Genomic DNA, 389 nt, shown 5'->3' with positions numbered 1-389 from the left:
TACTACCTTGACATACTTTTTCATTCAAAATCATCCTGTCGCACCATCATGTTGTTGTTTATTATGTCTCTTTAGGACATTGTAAATATCATAATTACTTTTTCACTTTTTTTGTGTACCCTTATTGCATGCTTTTAGTATTTCTTGTTTGTTTGTTGTTTGATTTGTTTTTAACGAGTAAAATCGGTTCTTTTCATCCTAAGCATTTCATTGTACTGTTAGCCCTGTGTTAACCTATGACAAATAAACACAACTTGAACAACTTGAACTTCTGTACTGTGAAGCATTTTGTGCACCTTTAGGCTTTTGTAACAGGTTCTATAAATAAACGTGGATTGCTTTATACATTGCTACTTACAGCCAATCACCTGAGCTACCCTACTCCTGTG

At 33.7% G+C, this 389-nt stretch overlaps 1 protein-coding gene across 1 annotated transcript in view; it reads left to right on the top strand.

The window, feature by feature from the left end:
* Nucleotides 1–389, top strand: part of LOC119410358 (RNA-binding motif, single-stranded-interacting protein 3) — a gene marked incomplete in the record, with an annotated part of 147,206 nt that overhangs the window by 87,202 nt on the left and 59,615 nt on the right.

This window comes from Nematolebias whitei, chromosome 5, assembly GCF_014905685.2.
Source record: "Nematolebias whitei isolate Nwh7 chromosome 5, NemWhi1, whole genome shotgun sequence".
In the NCBI taxonomy this organism is placed as follows: Eukaryota; Metazoa; Chordata; class Actinopteri; order Cyprinodontiformes; family Rivulidae; genus Nematolebias; species Nematolebias whitei.
This window is presented reverse-complemented; position numbering and strand designations above follow the sequence as displayed.